The sequence below is a fragment of the Callithrix jacchus genome, chromosome X, assembly GCF_049354715.1.
Source record: "Callithrix jacchus isolate 240 chromosome X, calJac240_pri, whole genome shotgun sequence".
NCBI lineage: Eukaryota > Metazoa > Chordata > Mammalia > Primates > Cebidae > Callithrix > Callithrix jacchus.
Window position 1 is genome coordinate 70,416,962 of NC_133524.1, and position 9,848 is coordinate 70,426,809.

General features: G+C 36.7%; 1 long non-coding RNA gene across 1 annotated transcript; it reads right to left on the reverse strand.

Moving 5' to 3' along the window:
• Positions 1 to 1,268: 1,268 nt before the first annotated feature.
• Positions 1,269 to 7,514, reverse strand: LOC144581146 (uncharacterized). Its single transcript, XR_013531677.1, has 2 exons — positions 7,159 to 7,514; positions 1,269 to 2,894 (listed from the first exon to the last, which is right to left on the reverse strand). It is a non-coding gene; the product is annotated as an uncharacterized LOC144581146 (long non-coding RNA).
• Positions 7,515 to 9,848: the final 2,334 nt, after the last annotated feature.

Consider the following 9,848-nt stretch of genomic DNA (forward strand, 5'->3'; position numbering starts at 1 on the left):
TTCATTTATTATAAATTTTCTGATTTATTATCATATAGTTGCTCCCAGTAGTCACTAATGATCCTTCCAGTTTATAAACTATCAGTTTTAATATTTCCTGTTTTATCTCTGATTTTATTTATTTGTGTCTTCTCACTTTTTTCTCTTAGTTTGGCTAAAGTTTGTCAATTTTGTTCGTTTTCAGAAACCAACATTTTCTTTGTTGCTTTTTTTCATTTAATTTTCATTTATTTTTGTTTTGATTGTTATTATTACTTTTATTCTAGTTATTTTGGGTTTGGTTTGCTATTGCTTTTATAGTTCTTTAAGATGCATCATTATGTTGTTTATTTAAAGTGTTTCCATTTTTTTGATGTAGGCACTTGTAGCTATAAACTTCTCTCTTTGTACTGCTTTTGCTATATCCCAAGGATTTGGTGTGTTGTGTTTCCATTAGCATTTGTTTCAAGAACTCTTCTAATTCTCCTCTTAATTTCTTCGTTGACCCACTGGTCACTCAGGAACATATTGTTTCATTTCCATGTTTTGTGTAGTTTACAAAATTCTTCTTGTTATTAATTTCTAGTTTTATTCCATTGTTATCAGAAAATTTTATTTTTTTGCATGCTTTGAGAACTTGTTATCTGACTGAACATATGGCCCATTCTTGAGAATGACATATGTGCTGAAGAAAAAAAAAGTGTACTCTGTAGCTGTTGGATAAAATGTTCTGTATATATCTATTAGATCCATTTAGTCTATAGTGCAAATTAAGTCTGATTTTTTGTTGAATTTCTGTCTGGAAAATCTGTCCAAGGCTGAAGGTGGGGTATTGAAGTCTCCAGCTATATTTGTATCAGGGCCTATTTCTCTTTTTAGTTCTAATAATCTTTGCTTTATATATTTGGGTGTCCCCATGTCAGGTGCATCTATATTTAAAATTATTATATCTTCTTGCTAAATTGACCCCTTTATCATCATATAGTGACCTCCTTTGTCTGTTTTTTTATTGCACTTTAGGTTTTGGGGTACAGGTGAAGAACATGCAAGATTGTTGCATAGGTACACACGTGGAAGTGTGGTTTGCTGCCTTCCTCCCCTTCACCTATATCTGGCATTTCTCCCCATGCTATCCCTCCCCAACTCCCCACCCCCCGCTGTCCCTCTCCTATTCCCCCCAACAGACCCCAGTATGTAGTGCTCCCCTCCCTGTGTCCCTGTGTTCTCATTGTTCAACACCCGCCTAGGAGTGAGAACATGCGGTATTTCATTTTCTGTTCTTCTGTAAGTTTGATGAGAATGATGGTTTCCAGGTTCATCCATGTCCTACAAAGGACACGAACTCATTGTTTTTGATGGCTGCATAATATTCCATGGTGTATATATGGCACGTTTTCCCTGTCCAGTCTATCATCAATGGGCATTTTGGTCAGTTCCAGGTCTTTGCTATTGTAAATAGTGCTGCAACGAGCATTCATGTGCATGTGTCCTTATAATAGAACAATTTCTAATCCTTTGGATATATATCCAGTAATGGGATTGCTGGGTCAAATGGAATTTCTATTTCTAGGTCCTTGAGGAATCGCCACACTGTCTTCCACAATGGTTGAATTAATTTACACTCCCACCAACAGTGTTAAAGTGTTCCTATTTCTCCACATCCTCTCCAGCATCTGTTGTCTCCAACTTTTTAATGATTGCCATTCTAACTGGCGTGAGATGGTGCCTCAATGTAGTTTTGATTTGCATTTCTATAATGACCAGTGATGAGCATTTTTTTCATATGTTTGTTGGCCTCATAGATGTCTTCCTTTGTAAAGTGTCTGTTCTTATCCTTGCCCACTTTTGAATGGGCCTGTTTGTTTTTTTCTTGTAAATCTTTTAGATTTTGTAAATTCTGGATAAAAGTCCTTTGTCAGATGGACAGATTGCAAAAATTTTTTCCCAATCTGTTGGTTGCCAATTCACTCTAATGATTGTTTCTTTTGCTGTTTAGAGGCTCTGGAGTTTAATTAGGTCCCATTTGTCTATTTTGGCTTTTGTTGCCAATGCTTTTGGTGTTTTGGTCATGAAGTCCTTGCCTATGCCTATGTCCTAGATGGTTTTCCTTGGTTTTCTTCTAGGGTTTTTGTGGTGTTAGGTCTTATGTTTAAGTCTTTAATCCATTTGGAGTTAATTTTAGTGTAAGGTGTCAGGAAGGGGTCCAGTTTCTGCTTTCTGCACATGGCTAGCCAGTTTTCCCAACACCGTTTATTAAACAGAGAATCGTTTCCCCATTGTTTGTTTTTGTTAGGTTTGTCAAAGATCAGATGGTTGTAGATGTGTGGCATTGCCTTCAAGGCATCTGTTCTGTTCCAATAGTGCATATCTCTGTTTTGGTACCAGTACCATGCTGTTTTGATTACTGTAGCCTTGTACTATAGTTTGAAGTCAGATAGTGTGATGTCTCCAGCTTTGTTCTTTTTGCTTAGAATTGACTTGGCTATGCAGGCTCTCTTTTGGTTCCATATGAAGTTTAAGGTGGTTTTTTCCAGTTCTGTGATGAAAGTCATTGGTAGCTTGATGGGGATAGCATTGAATCTATGAATTACTTTGGGAAGTATGACCATTTTCACAATATTGATTTTTTCCTAACCATGAATATGGAATGTTTTTCCGTCTGTTTGTGTCCTGTCTTATCTTGTTGAGCAGTTGTTTGCAGTTCTCCTTGAAGAGGTCCTTTACATTCTTTGTTAGTTGTAGTCCTAGGTATTTTATTCTCTTTGTAGCAATTGTGAACAGCAGTTCTTTCCTGATTTGGCTTTATTTAAGTCTGTTATTGGTGTATAGGAATGCTTACAATTTTTGCACTTTGATTTTCTATCCTGAGACGTTGCTGAAGTTGCTTATCAGTTTCTGGAGATTTTGGGCTGCATCTGCAAATAGAGACAAATTTGATTTTCTCCTTTCCTAATTGAATACCCTTTATTTCTTTTAATTGCCTGATGGCTCTGGCTAGAACTTCCAATACTATATTGAATAGGAGTGGTGAGAGAGGGCATCCTTGTGTAGTGCCTACATTGTTTTTTCTGTTACAAAGGAGGAACTGGTAATTGGGAGGCCACTATCTGACCATGTCATACTGCAACATGAAGGTGGTGAGACAAGGGAGAGCAAAAATGTCACATACTTTTCTATTGTTTTGAATATGACTTTTTCTTGGTTGGGGTTTTTTTGGATTGCTGCAGCTCCTTAACTGGTTTCTAGAGTCCCCACAACACTACTTTTTTTTTCCTTAGTATTTATATTGGTCAGGAGGAGCTTGAAGCTTTCTATTCTGCCCTGTACCCTTCTGTTGACATCTCTTTCAGGAATATCCCTTTTTTAGAGCCTTAAGTTTATTTGGTTTTGCATTACAGAAAGTTCAGAATCAGAGACAAATTATTTTTTGAGTGTGATGGTCAGTACTGAGTGTCAACTTGATTGGATTGAGGTATACAAAGTATTAATTCTGAGTATTCTGTGTGGATGTTGCCAAAAGGGAATAACATTTAAGTCAGTGGGCTGGGATGGCAGATGCACCCTTAATCTGTTGGGCACAGTCTAATCAGCTTTCAGTAAATATAAAGCAGAAAGAAAAACTTGCAAAGTTCTCTATGGCTAGCCTAGCCTCCCAGCCTACATCTTTCTCCTATGGTTGATGCTTCCTGCCCTTGAACATTGGATTCCAAGTTCTTCAGTTTTGGGACTCAGACTGGTTCTCCTTGCTCCTCAGCTTGCAGACAGCCTATTGCGGGATCTTGTGATCCTGTAAGTTAATACTTAGTAAGTATTCTATTAGTTCTGTCCCTCTAAGAGAAGCCTGACTAATACAATGAGATTTATACTGACTTTTTTGAAAAATCTGGTTTTCTTTTCAACTATTGTGTGTCCACAAATAGTTGAGAGGCCATTCAAAGCATACTGTTTTTACAGAATACAAAACATTCTGGTCCCAGTAGTTGTTTAATAGCCATATAGGCTTTTTACATTCAAGGTTCCTTTTATTGCCTCTCAATACTGTCATCTTAAAACATCCAACTGGAACATATACTGTGTGACCAAACTGGCCAGGACCCCAAAGGGCTTTATGAAGAAACTGTTTTCTACATCCAGAAAGCTGAATGTTTCTTTTCTCAATAGCACTGATCATCTTCTTATATACTATTTCATTTATGGATGTATTTTATTTATGGCTTCTTTCTTCCCCCACTATAATGTAAGGTCCATGAGGACAGTGATTTGTATCTATTTTGTTCCCTACTCTACCTCAAGTTCCTAGAAGAATGTGTAAAACGTAGAAGACCTCAAACATACTTGTTGTGTTGAGCTAGACTGATTTCCTGACTCCTGAGGCCATTCTCAATAGAAGACTCACAAATATATCTTTTCCTCAAATGCTCCAAAAGCACAAAATATTTTGCCACTTTTGTTTACTATTTTATTCTAGCATCAGAATCAATATCTGTATCATATTAGTGCATGATAAAAATCTCTCAAATCAATGCATGAAAAAGCATTTAGAAATCATGCAAGCAAAATCACTAAATAAACACATGAAAGGGAGAAAATCATATACATGTGCCAGTAGAGAAAACACATTTGATAAGAGGGCCTAACGTTTTTATAGCATTCTAATAAGCACTCTATGAATATTTATTCATTTTACCCTCACGGAAATCCAGGGAGGTAGATAGTATTATTATCTTTGTTTTGGTGATGTAGCAATAGAAGAGTGGAGATATAAGTAAATTGTCAAGCCATACAGTTACTAAATGTCAGAGTCTGAGATTTCAGCACAGGTGGTCCAGCTTTAGTATTTATGCAACTAAACACTATATTGTAGTACCTCTCTGAAAAACTTCCCGCAGCTAATCCTAAAGAAACTTCCTGATAATGAAGTACGTTATAAAAATGAAAGTGCTTACCAGAAACTATAAGCTAATATTCTCCCTCTGGCCACACTGAGCCATGCACACATGCATGAGCTCCTACACAACACCACCTCTTGAAGATGCTGATGATGAAGGTCTCATATCTCTTTGGACTGAGAGGTCTCATCTCATTACCACTTTGATGCATTCATCCTTCAGAAAGATCATCATCGGGAAAAGAGCATAGAATGTGCAAGCAGAAAATCCCTTAGGTAACTCCTGGCTCAGGATTTAGTAGCTAAGGGTGACTTTGGGGAATTTTTTTATAGACATGAACCTCAACTTCCTCCTTAGAAGAATAGGAATGCTAATACCATTTAGACGGGGTTATTGTAAGGCATAAATGAGTTCATACAAGAAAAGAAGATCACGGTGCCTTGAACATGGCAGGCACCCAATGCAGAGACAGTGATATGAAATAACAATGTCAGAGTACATGGATGGAATCCGTTTCCTTCACTCAACATAATGTAATATGTTTTGTGCCTCCTTTTCAAACTGATGCAATAAATAATAAAGAAATTCCAAGTTTTGGGTCCCGATCTTGCTTTGACATAAGTAGTTTGGGGGCATATTCACATGTACAGATGAATTTTTACTTTGAAGAAAAGTTGGTACAGTCTGTCTTGGACTGGGCTGCCTTTTATCTAGGAGAAAACAAAAGAATATTCCAGGTACTCATTCAGTCTGTTGTGTAGAAAAATTTTTATATGCATTGAAAGAAAAGCTGGAAAGCTGGGACAGTAGGCAAAAATTGAGTTCCTTCAAAACCGGTCTGTTTTGGACTTCATTTCTAGTGCCTGTCAGAGGAACAGGTATGTTAACACGTGTTTAGTTCCCTTGTTGGGGTTACACATTCTCTATCTTTTCATTTATGTTGAAGGACTAGGAGGGGTTACATTCTCAAACACTCTCTTTGTTCACTCTGGGATTTAATTCAGACAAAATTATGCCTCTTTGGGAGATGAAAGACAGAACTAAAAGGCAACAACATTCCTTGGAGCTACTATGTGCCAGATAATTTGTATATGGAAAGCAAATAGAGATTGTATACAGGAGACTAATTATAGGAATTTGGTCACTCTGTCCTCTGCCTGTTGGTATAATTCTAAACTGTTTTAAAAACAGGGAAGAACATGCGTTTTTGTGCATGTCTGAGAATTATTTTTCAATGGAAAAATACAGGTATTTTTAATCCAGAGTCCTATGCTAGGGAACATTCAATAGCTATTGGAATAAGGATATTTGATTGCAGCAGTCACAGAGAATGAAAATGAACATGGCTTTACATGTGTTAAACCAAACAGAGATTATATTTTGGGGATGTTGGCTGCAAGTATCTATCATCTATCAATGAAGATTTTTATCAAAAGTACATATTACTACAGAATTTACTTCCATTGCACAAGCTGCTGAGTAATAGTTAATATAAATAAAAGGCCAAAAGGTATATTTAACAGTTCACTTGTGGAAGACAAGAATTGTGGTTTGTATTAGGGCTCTTCAGAGAAAGAGAAAAAATTGGATGTGTGTGTGTGTGCATGTGTATGTGTGTGCATGTGTGTATCTATCTACATATATAAGAGAGAGGGAGATGTATTTTAAAGAATTTGTTCCTGTGACTGTGGAGGCTAGCAAGCACAAAATCTGCATGGTAGACTGATCGGCTAGAGACTCAGGGAAAAGTTACAGTTCAAGTCTGAAGGCAGTCTGCTTGCAGAATTCCTTCTTCCCTGGGGGAGATCAGTCCTTTTTTCTATTAAGGTCTTCAGTGGAATGAATGAGGCCTACTCACATTATGGAATGTATTCTGTTTTACTCAAACTCTACTGATTTAAATGCTAATCTCATCTAAATATAGCTTTAAAGAAACATATAGAGTAACATTTGGCCAAATATTCCAGATACCATGCCCTAGACAAGTGGACACAAAATTAATCATCATATGGTACTTTGTATTGTATTACAGCAGATAGAAATTTTCTTTGTAATAACAACTGTTATGGATATGTGTATATGCTAGGTTAAAATAAACAGACAGGAAGAAGTAGGTTTGTACCATGAGATGTATCATAGTAGAGGTAAAACTATTAGCAAACTAACACATAAGGCAGGAACAAAAGGGGCAGTGATGTTATACAGGAATCCCGTGTTATAGACATTTATCTCAACCTAGCAGTTGAATATTTAGGAGATAAGAAATAAAATCTGCGTTCCATCAACTCACCTAAGTCTCCCATTGTGTGTTACTTTTTGCTGATGGTGATTTCATTTTACTTTCATTCTCTCTTATAAACACAGAAGGATTTCCCAAGTAGAAACTCTTTATGCCTCACAGCATTTCTAGATGTGTGTGTCAGGGTTAGATAATCTGTTTCACAGATGAGGCCAGGGCAAAGAAAAAAACTCAACTAAAACCCTGAAGTTAATGTGAGATCTGGCACAGGAACCCACATCTTCTGACAGTTATCTTCATCTTTTCTCCAGAAGAATTATGATACGATGTTCTACAGCAATGAGGGACAAGCAGATTGGAGCTTGAGTACCTCAAAAATGCTGAAGACATGGAGGCACCAGGCATCTCTGAGGAGAGAGGTATGGGGTAAATACGAAAACAACAGAATTTTTTCAGACTTTATTAAAAGTGTGCTTAGACACCCCAGATTTCTTCTATGATTCACTCAGCCATACAACTGCTCTTCCATGAACCCAGCGGAATGTGAGAGGTTTACTTTATAAACATATTTGTTATGGAAGTTGTGGACTTGTGTATTCTAGGAGGAGAGGAAGGCATGGCTGAAACATGACCCAGGGGATTAGGTAAAATTCAAAACTCTGAATGTCAACCAAACCACCCAAAACTGCCCACTCATCTGGCAGAAAGCTCATAGGTATCTCATGCCCTAGCCAGGGATGTCTGTTGTGCTGAAGCAGTCAACCTCTGAATCATATCTGATCTGGAAAGTCTTGAGGTCAGTTGCTGACTTTACCAGGTACATGTCACCCAAACTAGTTTAAACTGAAGGTGATTCAGAAACAATTTCAGGCCTTCACAGGACTGACCCAAAGAGATAACCACTATAGTCAGCAGCCTATGTTTCTGAAATAACCCCTCTAATACCCAAACCCTGTCTGGGAGGCCAAAAGAATCTTGAGGTGTCATGGATACACTTTGGAAGAAGCAACTATTACAAGAGCAGTGATTTTATATATTCTGATCTCTCTTTCCAATTTCTCTCAGACCCATGCAAGAAATCAGAAAAATGTTAGCTGACTGTACCTACTAATCATTGAGTAGAGTCAGTGAAGACATTGGTATGGAATGACTATCTCAACAGGGAGGTTGGACCCTAGATTAGGTAGAAAGCCCCAGAGGAGGTCCCATCCGCACATTTAAGGTTGTCATGGTTACGTAATTACAAACAGGTATCACCTGAGAAGAAGGTTACTGGCTGGAAATTAAGGAAACTTGTTATGTTGACATATTTATATATTATCTTGTGATTTCTAAAGTATTTGCTTTACTTCCAACACACAGGATATATGGCATTTAATCACAAAAGAGGTTTGATTCGGTAGAGAAAGGGCAAATAAATAAATTATACTTGGAAAAAACCTCATGAATGATTATCATATTATATGTACATTAAAATTTCAATGTACAAAGTCTTATTACACCACACACATGAAAGGAAGACAATGAATCAATAGGGGAGAGGATTAATAGTGGTATTATAAAACAGTGCAATTCAGGTGATTTTTATTTACTTATCAATACTTTTCTAGCGTTCATAGTTTAACAAAGATTCTTCTTGGTAAGAACCAAGAGATGCTAATTCTTTATAAGACTAGAAAATATGAAAAATATACTTAAAATAAAAATAACCTCATTTCACCTATCATAGATGTGCAAATTCAATTTTTCCTTTTTTTTAAATTTCTGGACTATTCCATGTATACTTTTGGACTGAGGTTGACAGTGGGTAACCAATACTGCAGAAAGTAAAACTCCTGGTAAGGAGGGGACGACTGTACTATGGAAAACTATTTTTTGAGTGAATAATATTTCATATGGATGAATTGTTTTGTTACTATTCAAATTTTTTGTGCCATTTTAGATAATTATGTCATTAATGTATGACTTTATCACTATCAATCAATCATCAATAATCTATCTGACATACATTTTCCCACAATCTAATTTTTTATGCTTAATGAGACAGTTTATATAAAGTAAAAACACAGGCAGAACTAATCTATGCTATTGATAACCAGAATAATAGTTACTCTGAGGGGTTAATGACTAGAAGGAAGAGAGAGAGAAGTTAACGACTAGAAGTGAGCAGGCAGCTCATTTGCAGGAGCTAGTAACATTCTATTATTTATTTATTTTTCATTTTTTTTTAATTATACTTTAATTTCTGAGATACATGTGCAGAATGTGCAGGTTTGTTACACACATATACATGCACCATGGTCATTTGCTGCACCCATCAACTCGTCATCCAAATTAGGTATTTCTTCTAATGTTATCTCTCCCCTAGTACCCCACCTACTTACAGGCCCTGGTGTGTGATGTTCCCTTCCCTGTGTCCATGTATTCTTGTTCCACTCCCATTTATAAGTGAGAGCATGTGATGTTTGGTTTTCTGTTCCTGTGTTTGTTTGCTGAGAATGATAGTTTCCAGCTTCATCCATGTCCCTGCAAAGGACATGAACTCATCCTTTTTTATGGCTGCATAATATTCCGTGGCATGTATATGCCACATTTTCTTAATCCCGTCTATCATTGATGGGCATTTGGGTTGGTTCCAAGTCTTTGCTATTGTGAATAGTACTGCAATAACCATACATGTGCATGTGTCTTTATAGTAGAATGATTTATAATCTTTTGAGTATATATCCAGTAATGGGATT